This window comes from Bufo gargarizans, chromosome 11, assembly GCF_014858855.1.
Source record: "Bufo gargarizans isolate SCDJY-AF-19 chromosome 11, ASM1485885v1, whole genome shotgun sequence".
Lineage (NCBI taxonomy): Eukaryota > Metazoa > Chordata > Amphibia > Anura > Bufonidae > Bufo > Bufo gargarizans.
In genome coordinates this window covers 32,226,916-32,246,729 of record NC_058090.1, presented here as the reverse complement: position 1 = coordinate 32,246,729, position 19,814 = coordinate 32,226,916, and the positions used below count along the sequence as shown (strand labels likewise).

General features: G+C 45.8%; 1 protein-coding gene across 1 annotated transcript in view; it reads left to right on the top strand.

Moving 5' to 3' along the window:
- The first annotated feature begins 6,534 nt into the window (after window positions 1–6,534).
- SYNE2 (spectrin repeat containing nuclear envelope protein 2) overlaps window positions 6,535–19,814 on the top strand; it is a 279,407-nt gene continuing 266,127 nt past the window's right edge. Inside the window, 1 exon segment of the mRNA XM_044271524.1 lies at window positions 6,535–6,737. The gene's annotated coding sequence lies outside the window, so the exon portion shown is untranslated.

Here is a 19,814-nt window from a genome sequence, read left to right as displayed (position 1 = left end):
GATCCGAAAAAAAATACAGATGACGTCTGTGTGCATTCTGTATTTTACGGAACGGAACAGCTGGCCCCTAATAGAACAGTACTATCCTTGTCCGTAATGCGGACAATAATAGGACATGTTCTATTTTTTTGCGGAATGGAAATACGGACATATGGAAACGGAATGCATACGGAGTAACTTCAGTTTTTTTTTTACGGACCCATTGAAGTGAAAGGTTCCGCATACGGTCTGCAAAAAACAAACAAAAAACAGAACGGACACGGAAAGAAAATATGTTTGTGTGCATGAGGCCCTAAGCGGCAGGTGGGCGCTGAGGACTGGAGTTGGGCAACACTGCTTTAGGTGACAGCATGACATTTGTCGGGTTCTACCTTTGCCTGTTTTTCTGCAGCCCTTCAAACCCAAGTATATCTACTGTAGGATCCCATTATTTATATACTGTCCATTGTACGGGCCGTTGACTGCCTGAAGACATCACCTATAGGCAATATGCATACTCGTCATTATTTGTGCATATTTAGTTAATTGCAGTAACCTTGTCCTGACTTACTCCTCCTAGAACACTAACGTACTTATGGTATGTCGGCTGCACAACAGGTTGTATAATACCCGAAGCAGTGAAAGGTACAGACCAGAAAATCTTGTTCATTAGCACTTAGACCCCACTCATGTTACCTGTACTTTCCCAGTGACTACTACGCATTGCTGGCCACATCTCAATTTACCATGCAAAGTCAGCATGAGACTGGTCGGGCATCATTGCAGAACAAGGATCTAATAGGACATTAGTGACATTTCCCCAAAACGTTGTACCATGCTGGACCACATGATGTCTGTGGAGACTGAGTGCCATTACAGGGTATGAGTCTCGACTTACCAGTGATAGGGGTTTTCAGCTCTTAAAGGGCATCTGTCAGCAGATTTGTACCTATGACACTGGCTGACCTGTTACATGTGCGCTTGGCAGCTGAAGGCATCTGTGTTGGTCCCATGTTCATATGTGTCCGCATTGCTGTGAAAAATGATGTTTTGCTATATGCAAATGAGCCTCTAGGAGCAACGGGGGCGTTACCATTACACCTAGAGGCTCAGCTCTCTCGTACCTTCGGCACTTTGATTGACCGGGCCAGGTATGATCACACTTAGGCCTCATGCACACGACCGTTGTGTGCAAACGTGGCCGTTGTGCCGTTTTCTGTTTTTTTTCACGGACCCATTGACTTTCAATGGGTCCGTGGAAAAATCGGAAAATGCACCGTTTGGCAGCCGCATCCGTCACGCGTTTTTCCTGGCCGTGAAAAAAATATGACCTGTCCTATTTTTTTCACGGCCAACGGTTCACGGACCCATTCAAGTCAATGGGTCCGTGAAAAATCACGGATGCAGACAAGATTGTCATCCGTGTCCGTGATCCGTGTCCGTGATCCGTGTCCGTTTTTTCCTATCATTTCAATGGCAAACTTGACTTAGATTTTTTTTTCATTTTTCATGTCCGTGGATCCTGCAAAAAACAAGGAAGACCCACGGACGAAAAAACGGTCACGGATCACGAACCTACGGACCACGTTTTTGCGGACCTTAAAAAAAACCGGTCGTGTGCATGAGGCCTTAGGCTAAATGCACACAATCAGATTTGTGTGCGGAAAATCCGCACCGTAGGTCATGTATATTGTATTTTATGAAATTTTTAAATTCTCATGCACACAATGTGGATTTATTCAGTGCGGATTTTGACCTACAGTGCGGATTTTAAAATCCGCAGCATGTCAGTATATTTTATTTTTCCTGACTGGATTTTCTCCATTCACTTCAATGGGGAGAGTAAAATCCGCATGTAGAAAATCCACATTTAAATCCGCACCAATTGATGCAGATTGACAGCACAGATTTCCCAGTGGATTTCAGCGAGGATTGCCCGCACATAAATCCTGAAGTGTGCATTTACCCTTACACTGTCCGGCCCTGTCAATCAAAATGCAGAGAGCACAGCAGTTGCAGAGAGAGCAGAGCCTCCAGGTGTAATGGTAACGCCCCCGTCGCTCCTAGAGGCTCATTTGCATATATTAAAACCTTGTTTTTCTCAGCAGTGCGGGCACATATGAACATGGGACCAACACCGATATCTCCAGCTGCCGAGCGCACATGTAACGGGTCAGCCCACAAATCCGCTGAGAGATGCCCTTTAAGAGTGCGTTCACATGCCGCAGATTTTGTTGCTGATAATTTCCGAAAATCAGCTCCATTCATCTGAATAGGCCTTGCAGAATCCATGGACATGCCAAGAAAACAAATTTTAATTTGCAGGCATTTTCTGCAACAAAATCTGCCACGTGTGAAGGCACCCTAAAAGATCTAGGGTCCGAGGCTTGTGACTACTGACCACACCTACCACTAGTAAGGTGTCACTTCCATAGCAAGCTTGACCATTTGGTGCTGCCCAGTGGGTCAAGACTGCTAAACCAGTGATCGAGCATCTTATCTATTATGACCCAACATTTCGTTTCTGGAGAGCGACACCCAGCTCAGGAGTAGGGACGTTCAAATACCATACAGTGCAGTACCTTGACCCCTGGCAGGGCATAGAGTATATGAGTTGCCTACTTATGCATGTGGGGATCTCCATCCTAGTTTATGGAGATTGTGAAAAGCTTGGCTCTTGCCACATCACCCATCATCTTCAATAGATGGAGCCATGTGCATGGTGCTCCTCACTTACTAAGGCCCCTTTCACACGGGCGAGTATTCCGCGCGGGTGTGATGCGTGAGTTGAACGCATTGCACCCGCACTGAATCCGGACCCATTCATTTCTATGGGGCTGTGCACATGAGCGGTGATTTTCACGCATCACTTATGCGTTGCGTGAAAATCGCAGCATGTTCTATATTCTGCGTTTTACACGTAACGCAGGCCCCATAGAAATGAATGGGGTTACGTGAAAATCGCAAGCAAGTGCGGATGCGGTGCGATTTTCACGCATGGGTTCTAGGTGACAGTCTATTCACTGTATTATTTTCCCTTATAACATGGTTATAAGGGAAAATAATACAATCTTCAGAACATCAATCCCAAGCCCGAACTTCTGTGAAAAAGTTCAGGTTTGGGTACCAAACATGTGCGATCTTTCTCACGCGAGTGCAAAACGCATTACAATGTTTTGCACTCGCGCGGAAAAATCGCGCGTGTTCCCGTAACGCACCCACCTCTTATCCCGGCCAAAAATAAGACGCCCGTGTGAAAGAGGCCTAAGGGGAGAAAGGACCCCCCCCATTCTACTTATAGGCATTAGTTTTGAAGTGAAATCTGAACCTATATACATATATTTTTGATATGGCATTCATGGGGGCTCAGATGGTAGTACCACTTTGCATTTTATTGTGGCCCTTGGTATTGGTTCAATTTGACAATGTGGGCCCTAGACCGGAAAAGGTTGTGCATCCCTGCATTTGATAATTATCCAGAAGCCTCTAATGGTGGTCCCATTGTTCAAAGAGACAATATAATTTAATGATATATCAATTGGATATACAGTACCATAAATGTCTGTTAAATGGGATCCCAACCACTGGGACTCCCACCAATACCAAGAACTGGGCTGGAAAGTGGTGGCTGTGGTGACTCTCCATAATGAATGGCAGCTGGTTGATTGACTGCTTCCCCAGGAATATCCCCTTAGGCACCCTGACTTGGCATAAGGCCAAATGCACATGGCACGGCTGCCACAGACGGATCCAGACCCATTCAACTTGAATGTTTCCGTGATCCATCTGCACCTTAAAAAAAATACAAGTTCTATTTTTTTTGTGGTGTGGAGGCATGGCGAGAAACCCCACGGAAGCACTTCGTAGTGAACGGGTCTGCAGTACGGACATGGCCGGGCAACGGCCATGTGTATGAGTCCGTAGTGTGGGAGTTACAGTTTTTGCGGCTTGGATACAGACCCATTCACTTCAATGGGGCCGCATCCGTTGCTCCGTAGCATCCGTTGCTCCGTTCCGCGGTCCACAAAAAAAATATAACCTGTCCTATTCTTGTCTTATCAATGGCTGTCCGTGCCGTTCCGCAAATTGCAGAACGCACACGGACGCCATCCGTGTTTTGCGGATCCACAATTTGCGGACCGCAAAACACACAACGGTCGTGTGCATGAGGCCTCAAACTGATACGTTTTTTTCCGGTATTGAGCCCCTAGGACGGAACTCAATACCGGGAAAACAGAAACGCTAGTGTGAAAGTAGCCTAAAATGCAGCTTACATGGCATTTTCATGGTGACCGCTTCCCTTTTAAAAAAAATATAAAAATCCCCTAGATGTCATTATGCGCATCGGAAGTTGTGAGTAGAGATGAGCGAACTTCTGTTTTAAGTTCGGCGTCTAAAGTTCGGGTTTGGATTAGCGGAGAATCCCGATCTGGAACCGGATATGGATTCCGACTTCCGTTGTGGTCCGTGGTAGCGGAATCAATAATCGGCCATTATTGATTCCGCTACCACGGACCACAACGGAAGTCGGAATCCATATCCGGTTCCAGATCGGGATTCTCCGCTAATCCAAACCCGAACTTTAGACGCCGAACTTAAAACAGAGGTTCGCTCATCTCTAGTTGTGAGATCAATGACAGCTTGTTGTTTCTATCAGTTTTATGTGTGAGATTGTTGCAAAATCTTACGTATTGGATCCACAATAACCAAACAACTGATACAATAAATACAACAAACACAATAAGATGCAATAAACAACATAAAAGGTTGTTTCTGGAAGGATAAGAACAAGATAAGAATAAGTAGTTTTGATTATGGAGAACAGGTTTAGGTCTATTCGGGTACGGCAACACAGCGACACCTCGTTGAAAAGCCGCGCAACATGTTTTGTAATGATAGTCAATGGTGTTGCATTGTGATACCATTGACTATCACTGCAAAAAATGTTGTGCGACTTTTCAGCAACAAGAAGTCGCACAAAACATCCCCACGGAGCCCTAGCCTAAGGCCCCCTGCACATGAACGTGTGCACCCCGTGGTCGTGCTGCGGGCCGCAATGCACGAACACAGTCCGTGGGGCAGCCACAGCGGATCGCGGACCCATTCACTTGAATGGGTCCACGATCCGGCCGTTCCGCAAAAAGATAGGACATGTTCTATCTTTTTGCGGAACGGAAGTACGGGACGAAACCCCACGGAAGCACTCCGTAGTGCTTCCGTAGGGTTCCGTTCCGTGCTTCCGTTCCGCACCATTCTGCATCTCCGGATTTGCGGACCCATTCAAGTGAATGGGTCCGCATCCGTGATGCGGAATGCCCATGGAACGGCACCCGTGTATTGCGGATCCGCAAATGCGGCCCGCAATACGGCACGTACGGCACGTTCGTGTGCAGGGGGCCTAAGTCCTTTTTCACATGTCAGTAAACCACAGCACACGTACCCTTTGACTTTAATGTGTGTGCTCACACGTTAGCGGTTTTCCATGGACCATAGAAGCATGTCCTATTTTCCCTCACACGCATTATAGTCTATGGTTCAGTGAAAACCACGTACACGACACGGGTGCCATCCATGGTTTTCATGGACCATTGCTAGCAGGTGCTCTGAAAATAATTTTTCCGCCTAGCAGTACAAGTGGAGTACGGATGACACATGGAGGGCGCAGACCAAACACGGATCCTTCATGGATGAACCGCTGACCATCTTGTTACAGACGTGTGTCCTGCCACTGATTTATGACACATGTTTCTTTACATGAATTCCAGTGTTAAAGAAAACCAGTGCAGCTTGTTATAGAGCAGGAGGAGCGGAGCAGATTGATATATACCAGGGGTGGCCAACCTATGGCTCTCCAGCTATTGCAAAACTACAACTCCCAGCATGCAAAGACTGCCTACAGCTATCAGTCTACAGCAGGGCATGGTGGGAGTTGTAGTTTTACAACAGCTGGAGAGCCGCAGGTTGGCCATCCCTGCTATATACTGTTGTTTTATGGAAACAGATTTTGCAAAACTTTTAATTTATTCATTGAAATCTCAGCTCTTTCTGAGCTCAGTAGCCATGTGGGAGGCCTTATCCGTGACTGACAGCTATCGATGCACACACATATTCACAAGGACGGCTGTCAGTCACTGATAAGACCTCCTACATGACTACGAAGCTCAGAAAGAGCGGAGATTTGGATGAATAAACAGAATCTCTTTCTACAAACCGACAGTATACATCAGTCTGCTCAGCTCCTCCTGCTCTATAGCATGCCGCCTGCAGATTACATTGCATTTCATGGTGACGGGTTTAACTCAGAGCAGCGAGGCACACAATAGTTAACTGCAGACTCCAAGCCCTGTCCCCAGGGGGACCTGTAGCACCGCAGATCTAGCAGTGTGGGTGGGAATTCAGGAAGGGCTCCCATGGATGGGAGGGAATGTAGTGGATGGGCTTGGGAATGAATACACCAAGGGGAGGGCTGCAAATAAACAGGGAGTGGAAATATTAGGAAGGGTGGTGAGGAGGATAGAAGCAGAGAACATTGTCAGGGAGGAGAAATATTAGGAAGAGAGAAACAAGAGGGAGGGGACCTTTCAAAGGAAGGGAGGGAGCAGAGGAACTGGACAGGAGCAGCAAGGAACAAGACACATTTGGGAGGGAACTGTAAAAAAAAATCAGCAGAGAACATTGCGAAAACCGATAAAGAGAGTGTAACTCGGAGAGTCCTGGGAGTGACGCCCCCCACAGGGTTTGGATTGGGCACACAGCATGTAAGTACTCCTTGTTATATTGCTAAGGGGACGTTGTGGAAACTTGGGACATGTCTAGGAGGATGCACCAGCAGAGGAGTAATGTGAACGGTGAAATGGCCACCGTGATCGTAATGACTCTGTGCTACCGGATTGATCAGATTTGGCGCACGATTGCGATCGATTGCATGCTATCATGTGGCACGCCGAGCATGTGGACAATAAAGTATATAAGCTATATAGTCATTTAGTCTATAGGGCACGCAAATAGCTCAAAGCAAAGCGACACCTATGGGGCCACTTTAAGGAGAGACCCCAATATAGGAGCAGTTTATGGGTCTCTTGCACGGCAAATGACCCAAATCCTCAGATTCTGTTTATGGGACCCCCTTCTATTATTAACTTAAAAAACCCTAATATGCGTGAAGCGGAAAAGTGACGCAAATGTAGAGCTCCATATTACTATTATTGGGGGGGGTCCAAATATATTGTTTTATCTTTATTAGGAAACATTGTTACTTCCAGGGCCGGTTTTGTAAAACTGAGTCCGAATATTTCATCGCTGCTGCAGAACCTCTTTTGCCTTTGGAGCAGGCTGTGGGCGATAGATCATTTCTTGCCTGCCGGACTGGGCGACGGGGACTGGAATGGTCACTGGTAATTCTAGCAGAAGGGTTGAAGCTGTCAGGCTGCTCCTGTCTGTAGCTATGACACAGGGTGCAGCCATACAAGCTTTGCATAAACTTTTATGAAGCTCAGTTTTCGCCGGTGAAGGGGGTTTTATGGAGGGGAATAAGAGACTTATTACAGAGCTCTTATCGGAGTCTATATAAAGGTGCAGCCCTTCAGACATGTGCCAGACATGCTTCCTATTCTCCTCATGTGCATAGACGGCGCTAATGGATCTGTTCTCCCTAGCCGGGACAAAGTGACACGTGGTTTGTCAGCGTGGATGTCAAGATTTAGCAGAGCTGAGTTTGTCAATAAATAGAGAGCAAACCACGTAGTATTGCACTTTATCTATTTGCTATAGGGCTTTGCTACCTTGATTTAGAGAATCATTACAGGTGTATTGAAAAAAAGTGACAGTGACAAATTCAACTCTGCTACATCTGTATTCAACTGTGCCCAAAGGTTGGTTCATAGAGGTGGCTGTAGGTATGTTTTATTGGGTGGGACCAGTGATGCCCAGACTTAAAATGGATGGCATCTACTCCACCGATGCCATTCTCCGAAATGTATTCAAACTCAGATAGGCTTCTTGTAATCATGACTTGCAGTTTTAGCACTGATATTGAGAGGTACCCTGATGGTACGCTCCCAGCTTAGCTCACATACTGTGTCATGCCCGGTGCAGGGCCCGAGGGGGTGGCGCTAAACACCAAACAGAGAATTCCCGCGTCATGCTTCGCCCTCCCCGTTTTTGATGCACACATTGACACCTGTATAGGTGAATCAAAATTTATAGGACTAAAGGCTCATGCACACGACAGTATGTATTTTGCGGTTTGCAAAAAATACGGATGAGGTCCGTGTGCATTCCGTATTTTGCGGAACGGACCAGCTGGCCCCTGATACAACAGTCCTATCCTTGTCCGTATTGCGGACGTTACTGCCTGCCTGCCGGATCCGGCAATCCGGACGCAAACTGATGGCATTTGTCAAAGCATTGATCAGGATGCGGATCCGTCTGACAAATTGCATTGAAATACCGGATCAGTCTCTCCGGTGTCATGCCAGAAAAACGGATCCGGTATTATTATTTTTTTGCATGCGCAGACCGGAAAGCCTGTTTTGCCGGAACACTAAATGCTGGATCCGGCACTAATACACTTCAATGTAAATTAATGCCGGCAAGTGTTCAGGATTTTTGGCCGGAGAGGAAACTGCGGCATGCTGCGGTATTTTCTCCGTCCAAAAAACGTAAGAGGGACTGAACTGATGCATCCTGAACGGATTGCTCTCCATTCAGAATGCATTAGGATAAAACTGCTCAGTTTTTTTCTGGTATTGAGCTCCTGTGATGGAACTTATTGGCGGAAAACAAAAACGCTAGTGTGAAAGTACCCTAAGAAGAAATTGGGAGAGATTGCTGTTTGGGCGACATTAGTTCTTCCATGCAGATAAGTCTTGGCTATTTGTAGTAGAATTTAAAGGGGTTGTCTGGGCTTTTACTATTGATGACATATCCTCAGGATTGGTCATCAATATCAGATCGGTGGGGGTCTGACCCCCGACACCCCCGTCGATCAGCTGTATGAGGGGACGGCGCACGCAGTGTGCACGTGTTGTCTCTCTTCCTGCTCTCTGCTGCTGTCTCTGGTCTGTGCCATAGACCGCAGCTCTGAACGGGAAGAGAGAAGGGAGACGGCACTTGCGCACTGCATACAGCAGATCGGAGGGGTGCTGTGTGTCGGACCCCCGCCGATCTGATATTGATGACCTATCCTGAGGATACGTCATCAATAATAAAAGCTCGGGCAACGCCTTTAATTTGTAGGGACCGTTTCGGTGAACCTGGTATCTCGTACTGAATGGTTCTTGTTTGTCCTATTTCCCTTGGCTAATATTGAATTCCTGTTTTTTGTGATATTGAGTTGATATAGAACATGTAGCAGTGAAACGCTCTCCATGGAGTTCCTCTTTCCTTCTTCACATGGTGATAAGGTATATTTACTTAGTTAAATAAATACTGTGGCTTAAAAATAAAGAGCGGTGACTGATAAGAGAGGTGAGTGACTACTAGTGTCAGTGACATGCTGCAGAGCTTGTGTATGGCGGCAGCGGCGGCTATTGTCTGACAATGAGGCTCTGACCGGGGAGAATTTAGCGTGTATTTGTGGTGTTCACTTTTAGTTTACTTGCTAAAGAACAAAATAGGCCACTAGGAAGATAAGACTGGTAAAGGTAACTTCACCAGTCTATCGTCCTTTGAACTGGATAGCACAGCAGATGGTATTCCTGCAAAATGTGAACTCAAAGGGGGTTGCCTGGTTCAGAAACCCATTTTTAAATGCCGTATTAGGACATTCTGTGTGATTCCAATCAGGATCCACATCTATTAGCCGTGGAGAAGAGCATTTGCAAAGAGTATCTCTCAAACTAGAAGACTTGGCTCTTGTGTCTATTACACGGACAGCCCTTTGATTTCAATTGGAACAGTGTAATACCTCATTTCTCCTGCGGTGGTGCTGTAGAAATATTGGAGACCTGCTATCAAGTTCCTCCAGAGCATTGATCACTAGAGGTTCCAGCAGTGGGAAAACCTGTGATCAGCTTCAATTAGGACTGTGTAATACCTCATTTCTCCTGCGGTGGTGCTGTAGAAATATTGAAGACCTGCTATCAAGTTCCTCCAGAGCATTGATCACTAGAGGTTCTAGCAGTGGGAAATCCTGTGATCAGCTTCAATTGAGACTGTGTAATACCTCATTTCTCCTGCGGAGGTGCTGTAGAAATATTGAAGACCTGCTATTGAGTTCCTCCAGAGCATTGATCGCTAGAGGTTCCAGCAGTGGGAAAACCTGTGATCAGCTTCAATTGAGACTGTGTAATACCTCATTTCTCCTGCGGAGGTGCTGTAGAAATATTGAACACCTGCTGATATATAACGCGATAAAGATTCCATCATGACGTTAAATAAAAGGGGGGATAATGGACACCCCTGTCTTGTCCCTTTGAATAACCGGAAAGAGGATGATAGAAAACCGGTGGTATAAATCCTAGTTTGTGGTTGATGATACATATGTTTGAGTAATGTCCTAAATGGGCCCGTAAATCCCATCCTGTCCAAGACCAAATCCATCCAGGCCCATCTTACATTTTCAAAAGCCAGCATCGGCAGCTATGTCCTATATTAAATTGTTATTAAAACCAGGCAAAGATCCCGCACAGCCGAGCTCCTATAGACCCATTTCTTTGATAAATGTAGACGCAAAGCTTCTGTCCAAGATCATGGCAGATCGTTTGGCCACCATTCTACCATCTCTCATAACTGCCCAGCAAGTGGGAATTACCCAGGGTCGGGCAGCGGTCCTGCATCGGATCCATCACAGGCCCAGAACACAAGGGAACCCAGCGCTATTTATTGAACACCTGCTATCGAGTTCTCCAGAGCCTTGATCGCCAGGGATTCCAGCAGTGGGACAACATATAATCAGCTTGTTGTCAGGGGACCTTTTTGGTATAGCAGCTGTGCTTGGTATTGGAGCCCAGGCCCAGTCACTTGAATGGAAATGCACATAGGCCACGTGACCGATCAACATGCTTAAAATGGCCTAGGAAGAGGCCGCAGTGTACCCCAGAGCGCCGACCTGGCTGACCTGTTGCATGTTCGCTTGGCAGCTGAAGACATCTGTGTTGGTCCCATGTACATATGTGCCCGCATAGCTGAGAAACATGATGCTTTACTATATGCAAATGAGCCTCTAGGAGCAACGGGGGCGTTGTCATTACACCTAGAGGCTCTGCTCTCTCTGCAACTGCTGCACCCCCTGCACTTTGATTAACACTTTTTTACTGCCCGGTCCTGTCAATCAAAGCGTAGAGAGCACAGCAGTTGCAGAGAGAGCAGAGCCTCTAGGTGTAATGACAATACCCCCGTTGCTCCTAGAGGCTCATTTGCATATAGTAACACATCATTTTTCTCAGCAATGCGGACACATATGAACATGGGACCAACACAGATGCCTTCAGCTGCCAAGTACACATGTAACAGGTCAGCCGGTGTCATAGGTACAGAACTGTTGACAGATGCCCTTTAAAGGGCATACAATGTATGCAGGGCTTCACCAGTATTTGAGTATTCAGTCTCAAAATGGCAGATTTTATAGCGTGCAGATGATCATCATGTTTAAATGGCATCAAGGTAGACGCCAAAAGCAACTGGACATGGAAGGCCCATATCAATATGCAGGGGTGCACCACCAATGAGGCCAGGTGAGGCGATTGCCTCAGGCAGCACCAGGTAGGGGCAAGAGGGGGCAGCGGAGGGGGGATTATCTGTTTCTCCAGTATAGTACTGGGAAGCACAAGTGGCCACAGTATTTGGCGCTGTATTACCCTGTATGTTTTGTAGCTCTGTATGTAATGTATTCCAAGTATGTCTTTAACAGTAGGGCTGGAGGGAAGGGGTTAGGTTCAGTTTTCACCTCAGGCAGCTGAAAGACACTAGGTGCACCCCTGGCAATATGGGTGTGAATCCTTTTCTTCTGATTGATCTACTACTGGTGGTGTCACGTTAGGGTGTGGGAGGGAAACACCACACTGAACATAGGGGGAAAGGGGTGAGGGAATAAGGTCTGGAAACTAGGGAAAGGAGATGGACACCTCCTAGTAAAACCCTAATCAAAGTCCTGACTAACTATCAGTATGAACAGACCCCAGAGGTAGGTGAGTTCATACACAGAAATACCTAATGTCCTAACTCACCCGATAGGACCCTGGTACTAATGTCAGGACTGAGACAACCTGTTCCTCCAAAAGGAAGGACGAACAGGAGTCTCCCTCAGGCCTTAATACAAATGACAGGGAAATGCAACACACAAAATACAAAAGGGAAAGAAAACACTTAACTTCAAGTGGCTATGGCAGCACCAGGACCTCAGCCGAGATCCACACACCAGCTATCCACAACAGAAACTGAAGCCATAAACCACTCAGCATAGTGGGAGAAACAACAATTAGAGAAGGTTAAATGACCCTAATAGCCACACCTGGGGAAAGAAGGTGCGGCGAGCACCAGAAACAACGCAGACGTCATTTGATCCAAACAGAAAACATGTCAGGTCAAACCACGTGTTGCCAGTCTCACTGATCTCCTGCCACCTGTCGCTGGAACGTCCGTGACGGGTGGATGCTGATCACAGGGAGCCCCCCTGCAGGGACAGCCCCGCATGCTATATGAACAAGCACGGTGGCTTAGTGGTTAGCGCTGGGATCGTAGGTTCGAATCCGACCAAGGACAACATCTGCATGGAGTTTGTATGCGTTGGTTTCCTCCGGATTCTCCGACTTCCTCCCACACTCCAAAGACATACTGATAGGGACCTTAGATTGTGAGCCCCATTGGGGACAGTTGGATTGCTAATGTCTGTAAAGTGCCGCGGAAGTATAGTAGCGCTATATAAGTGCGTAAATAAATGAGCAGTGCCTCCCTGCCCCTGTGGTCTCCTGTGGCCACTGTGGTGCTCTATTACGTTGCCAATATTGACATACTCCTGAATGATATCATATAATGGAGACGCGGCTCGGCCCTCCCATATTTCTAGTCTAAACAGCAGCAGATTCCTCAGCAGTGAAGGAGTCTCCTGCTTTGCCTTGCTTACCAGAAAGTATTTCGGGGCCCCTATGTCACGTACATCTTGGCAGGGCTTGTGGCCAGATGTTATTAGTGTGCACGTCTTTGTATTACCGCTTACGATATTTGTTCTTCTCCGGTCGTGGTGCCCGAGGACGGGTCTCTTATTAATCTGTTTACAGATTTGCAATCATATACTGTGTGCCAGTCGGGATTTGTACAGCAAAACATTTCAGTTGCAGTAGTCATCATGGCGGCTGGGGTCTGGTCTTCTTGTCAACAATTCAATCAAACATGGAAACTGCACCTCCCTGCCCTGAAATGGCTGCATCCAGCAACACAGCTGTCTCCTCCCCAGACATGTCTGTTTTAGTAACTACTTGTATTCCCCATGTAATAATTCTGGAGCATCTATTTTTAGGATTCTATGTTGTTCCATTCCTCTATTATTCCTTCTAGAAGTTATGAATATAGTACTAGCAGTTTGCAATGAAGGTCCAGCCGGGTGTCACCAGTTGGGGCTGTGTACCCTGCACAATCTGACACTTTCAAATCATTACTTCCACATTTAGACTGTGCAGGTACACACCCCAAACTGGTAACACCCATCTGGACTTTCATTGCAAACTTCTTGTAGTTTATTTATTTATTTTACGCACTTATATAGCGCTACTATATTCTGCAACGCTTTACAGACATTAGCATCAACCTGTCCTCTATGAGGCCCACAATCTAAGGTCCCGATCAGTATGTCTTTGGATTGTTGGAGGAAACCGGAGTATTCAGAGGAAACCCACTCAAATACGGGGAGAACCTACAGACTATATGCAGATGGGCCCCAAGGCACTAGTGCTAACCACTGAGCCACCGTGCTGCCCAGTCATTCATACCTTCTAGCGGGAATAATAGAGGAATGGCAGAACATAGAGTCAAAAGAATAGAAGCTCCAGAATTGTGACTACAGAGGGGATGCAAGTAGTTACTAAACCAGACATGTCAGGAGAGGCGATGGGTCCCCTTTACAACATACAGTCCCTTATCTCTATACTATGTACTGAATGCAGTCTATTGTTCCCTTTTAGGGTCCATTCACACGTCCGCAAAAAAATAGAACATGTCTTATTCTTGTCCGCAATTGCAGACAAGAAAAGGCATTTTCTATGAGAGTGTCGGCGATGTGCGGTCCGCAAAATGTGGAACGCACATTGCCGGTGTCCGTGTTTTGCGGATGGACCCTTATCAGCCACTTCAAGCTATGGGGACGGCTACAACAGGTCCTCTTAAGTGTAGTGTCCCTTTAAACAGGGTTTCCAGTTTTATCTCGTAGTGTACTTTGTGGGGTCAAAGCTCTGACAACTAGTAATCACAAGAACCGGCCAGTTTTAGTCACGGCCATCAGTGGAGGGCCACATGTGTTTAATGGGGTGCGTCTCCTTTTATGAGCACCCCTTCCTCGCATTTTGGGGTTCACAGCAGCTAATAGGGGTTTATACACGCTGTGGATTGTTCTCCTCTGCCCTTCAGTGTCTTGGAAAGGTTGTCACTAGTGATGAGCGAAGTATCGAAAAATTTGATTCGGCTGCTTCGCCAAATTTGACATACATATTTCGCTTCGTACAAATTACTTTATCACGAAGCGCATTTCTTTGTAAGTAGCGGGTACAATGACAGGGAGCAGCGATTGCGCCACTCCCCATCCTAGTGCCCCTCAGATGCCGCATCATTCGTAGCTGATTGCGGCATCTGACATCAATATTATAGTGTCAATTATTTATTTATTTTTTTAAAAATTATACACACACTCATCCATTTGATTGCAAAGAGCCGCTGACATCTTGATTGTAGATCCATCACAAAATCTCGCGCTGTCCGTGATGACGTCATCACGTTGGCTTTTGCGTGGGATCTTCAATCAAGATGGCGTCAGCTGGCTCTTTGCACTCAAATGGATGAGATAAGATTTTTTTTTTTTTTACCTTTTTTTACTGCCATTCAGAAAAAATCGATTCATTACCACGAAGCACGAGGAAATTCGGCTTTGAGACGAATGTAATTTTTCGCTCAGCACTAGCTGTCACACATCTTTTCTAGATTCCTGGTTTATATGGCAACCTCGTTATAAAACGATACTCCCCTTGCGTTTATTTCACTTTGTAATAATGCATATTTGCTGCTCTGCCTTCAGGAAAGCTGGGTACTGAAGCTAGTAATGCAGATTTCTACATGTCTGCATATTTATGGCGTGATCGATCCCCCTTCTCTAGTATCCACACATAACCAGGCAGATTTTCTGCACTGGACTCCGGGGAGGCTGTCTGCTATCCCCTTTGGATGCTGTAATAGTTGTATTGGCTGTGATCCAGATTTCCCAGAAGCAGATACTATATAAACCCTCGTTAGGACATGGATGCACTGCTCTATTCATTAATATTAGATTGAAAATCTATTTAAAGGGGTTGTCTTGAGAAAGATATTGTTGGAAGGATATGCTACCAAGCTCCAATTGGCAGGGGTCCGACCCACACATCACTAGAAGGAAGTGGCGCTAGGTCCACTCTCTGCTTTTTCCAGTCCTATGCATGGTCGGCCATTGATTTAGGCTATGCTCACAGTAGTGTTGTGAATCCGGTAGTCTGATAGCGATGTTTCGGCATAAATGCTGGCTGTCAGACGGACACAGACTGTTGCATGCAGCGGTATTTGTCCAGCCGAAACCTGGCATTTATGCCAGAAAAGCATCCTGATCACCGCCTGAATCCTATTATAGTCAGTAGGGAGCCGGTGGTACACGGTCATATCTGACAACACCAGATACGGTGAGCTCCGGTAGCCCGATTGTCAGCCGGATCAGGCTAACGGAATTAAAACAGAACTGTGAATGGGGCCTTAAAGGGTTGACCTCTACAGAAAGTCATGCAGATCCCACAGGACAAAGTGGAGTATACATTTGGTAGTGTCGCTGCCAGGGGCAAAAACTGGAACGGCGTCTTCCCTTCCCCCCAATGCCAATTTATTAACCTAACCCCTTTGCCACAATGAAAGCGCTCATTGCCCATGGGCCTTCTGCTGCCCCCTTCCTGGTGCTGCCTGACCTGGCCTCATTGGTGGTGCACCCCTGGTCGCTGCCACTTCATTCAGTCACACCAATGTATACCGCCGGTGTCTATCCTTAGTATCCCTCCAGATGCAAGGCAATTTTTATCACCTGGATGCCAGAAAAGCTGTTTGACAACCTTTTTTTTTCCCAGCTAAGGAACAAGGAGAACCCATGATCAAAAAACATAAGGTTTATTGATGGCCTCTGACAAGAGAAGCCTTGATCCTGGTATTGTGTGGCGGGGGTTCGTCGGCAGTGTTGTTTCTTTCTATGGGATACGCTTGTGCTCCTCAAACATATCATTAAAGAAGTGATTTAATAGAACTTTCCTGTAAATTGTGCAGAGTTTTTACTAAGGTTACTAATTGTAATCGCCAGACCCACAGGCCCGTGACTAGAAAATACTCTAATTATAGAGACCTTTTTTGTGTTCTTTTAAGCATCTGCATTGTGTTGGACAAGTCTTTCATGAACCAAAGCAATTGTTTTACGTGCAAATTAAATCCACCCATTATTATCGTATTCCTTTCAATGGAACGTCAGCAGGAACCTCCAAGGATCTAAAGGAGGCCCTAGTCCTTCAATCATTGTCAGCCGACAGCTGTTCCTTCCATCTCCACCATACACATGCATGCTCGGCAAATGAGAGAAAAACTGCTGCCTAACACCTCTGGCCGCAACTTGAGAACAAAAGGATCAGACGTTGAAATTCAACATGCCTGATCTTTCTTTCCTCTAACGCCATTTGTCTGGGGGTCTGCGAGCAGTTTCACGTGACTTTTCTCTAAAGAGGCCCTTTTATATCAGATGTAAGTCAGCTAAAGCTGATAATATTGTCATATGTATGGGGGTGGCCCTAAACTCCCCATCGGCAGATGTTGGTGCAAAGAAAACCGTTTTTCAACATCCTTTGTCCTGGAAGCTGCTGCTAAAAGATTCTGGCAGCTGCTTCTTCCCCTCCACTCCGTGAAAACACATGCTTGTCTCACTGCTGGGACGCCTAGCATACAGCTGCAAACTGCAGGGAAAGTATGCAACAAGTATTTCATTCCTCAGCAGTGCCACAACAGGAGAAATGAAGTATTACATGTCCCCGTAATGCATGGTCCACACAGGTCCTCCAAAATGAGAGATGCTCCTTATAGCTACTCTTTGCTCTGGATTATAGATAGTATTCCCTAGTAGAGTATTTGACCATAAAACCCCTTTAAGTGGAGAGAACTGATGGCAACTTTCAGCTATATCATGCCTATGGACAGCAGAAGCTGCATCATCATGGGCATTCAAAGTGGCATAGTGCAGAGACGCATGCATACCACTCAACTTTTTGGTCAAAGAGGGACACTTATTATGTGAAAGATCCAATCACTGGCTGAGGTGGGTTATGGCTGCAGGAAGTGGGGTGCAGCGGGAACCCCGCAACATCAGAACTGCAGAAGTGGGAGATCTGTAAGGTAGATTTTTATTTTTTTTTTGCATGCACAGCTCCTGAGACAGCTTTTTTTTTTTTTTCTTGCCTTCAAAGACCACTTTAAACCTTAGCGCAAAAATCATCTGAATATAGACATTTTAAAGTCAAAATTGCCCCAAATAATGAAAAAAAAAAAATATATATATATATATATATATATATATATATATATATATATATATATATAAGGAGAAGTCCAATGTACAGTTACGAACCAGACAGTTCCTGGAGCAGTTTAATAGGTTTATTATTGGAAATGTATTTTCTAGGTCAAAAAGAGGGACATTTAAAGGGGTTGTCCCACAAAAAATATTCTACAGTTTTTAAACCAGCACCTAGATCTGAATTCTCTTGTAATTGTATGGAATAAAAAAATTTGCATAGCCACTGAGTTATTCAATAAAATGTATTTGTAGAGCACCACGTGCTGCTTGTTTTTTTTCTTATTTCTTTGACCTGCTCACTGAGATGGCCGCACATGCTCAGTTTCATCCTTCAACTGCTTCCTGAGCTGTGATAGGCAGAGCTGAGACACGCCCTCTTAGCTGTGATAGGAAGAGCATGGACACGCCCCTTAGCTGTAATAGGGAGAGCTGAGACACCCCCCTGAGCTGTGATAGGCAGAGCTGAGACACGCCCCTTAGCTGCAGCAGAAAAGACACTCCCCTTGAGCTTTCAGCTTGATATAAATCTAGCAGAGCAATGAATGGGGAGATCTCTGGATCCATGTGAGGTACAGGGCTGGTTCTAGCTTTGTTAGAAATAGATTGCTATGCACTATATGATGTCTGATTTGCATGTTTTACATTAGTCATGGGATAATCCCTTTAAGAAGCAAAAGGGACTTGAGGGACTTGGGTCCAAATGAGGGAATGTCCCTCCAAAAGGGGTGCACACATGTAAAATCAAGCTGCATGCTATTTTGCAGATGCTCATCCCTATTTGTTGAGTTGTTCCCTGCACCCCCCCCTATAAACTCTGTTCCCCGGGGTTAGGAGAGAAACAAATGGTCGCCACACTATAAGAAGATTGCAGACTATAACAATCTAGTATTATGAGTGAGCTGAGGTTAGTTTGCATCGACAGCTGTGGCTACATTTCTGAATGTTTGTGGTGAGTATTTTGTATCAGTGTTTGTAAGCCAAATCCAGGAGCAGATCCAAAATATGGAGGAGGCATCATACCACATTTATGTTCCATTCTCGGTTTTTGGGTTTGGCTGGGCATGCATGTGTTCTGCTGATGGCAGCTCATCTCTCCTAAGGAAAAAAAAAAAGGGAACTGCCATGTTAAAATCGAATAGCCCGATCCTTATTTCTCCTGACATCTATCATCAAGGTAAAGTTGGGACACCCAAAATACTTTATCATCCTTCCCAGATACCAGCACCCTGCTTTGGGGCAGTATTATACTGAGATGAAAGTAGTAGCACCAGGGAAGGACCTCCACGAACCCCATTTGGAGAAGACAATAATTTGTAATTTTGTGAAGACCAAGCATGTGGCGTAGGTTGGTTGCTGTCTAGAAGGCATGTCTCCTTTTAGACTGCAGCTTGTTTTACACAGGGAGTAATATTTAGCAGGTGTGCCATCACTGACATGGTATGGGCAACACTTGGCAGGAAGAGAAGGCAGTGCCTACGCAGAGCTGTGCAGGTCCTTGCTCCTTCATCGCTCCAGTAGCTGTAGCACACTTGTTTATTTGATCAGCTGAGAGCTGTAGGGTGTTAGGTACTTACCTACTGTAAGCGCTCGTATGTAATTCATACATAAGCTAGTGTGGGATTTATTGTCCTTCAGGGGTTATTCCAGTAACAAATGTTTTCCCCTATCCACAAGATAAGGGATAGCTGTTTGATTGGTAGGGGTCTGACTACTGGAACCCCCTTAATCATGAGAATGGGGGTACTATGACCTCCACCCCTACCAATGAATGGATAGGCGGTTGAGTAGGCACACTACCACCTTTTGATTTTATGCAACTCGTGGAGGAAGCTACAGCACTCGGCTATCTCTGGCAGTCTCATAGAGTATGAATGGAGAGGCAAGGCGCATGCTCAATCACCACTGAATTGAAACGGGGAAGACAGGACTCTCATTTTCGTGATGATTGGGGGTCCTTGCAGTCCTACTCCTACTGAACAGTTATTTTCTATCCATCCTTTTAAAGGGGTCGTGCAGTGCAAAAATATTGATGACCTATCCTGATGATCAATATATTTGCACTGCACAA